Below are 337 nucleotides of genomic sequence, written 5' to 3' on the forward strand. Positions count from 1 at the left end.
TATACATTCATCAATAATCTACAGAGTGGTTTGTAACCCTATCAAGTAAAGAAAAAGGCAAACTGATGTAACATAATAGACAGTACTAACATAATACAAACATATAACATTATACATAGTGCTGGATCAAGTTTAGTTTGAAATATACTCTTTTTTGTTTTTTATTTTATATATTTTTAAAATAAGCCTGACATTTTAAGCAACCCATAAGGAACCACTGAATTGAGGCAATTACTGTTGAGTGTCTTGTTCAAGGACACCCACCATAGTAAAAACTTGATTCTCAAACCAATAACCTGCGCTAGAGCCATAGTAACCACTATTCAACTATTAAAAA

This window comes from Ciona intestinalis, chromosome 3 (assembly GCF_000224145.3).
Source record: "Ciona intestinalis chromosome 3, KH, whole genome shotgun sequence".
Taxonomy (NCBI): Eukaryota; Metazoa; Chordata; class Ascidiacea; order Phlebobranchia; family Cionidae; genus Ciona; species Ciona intestinalis.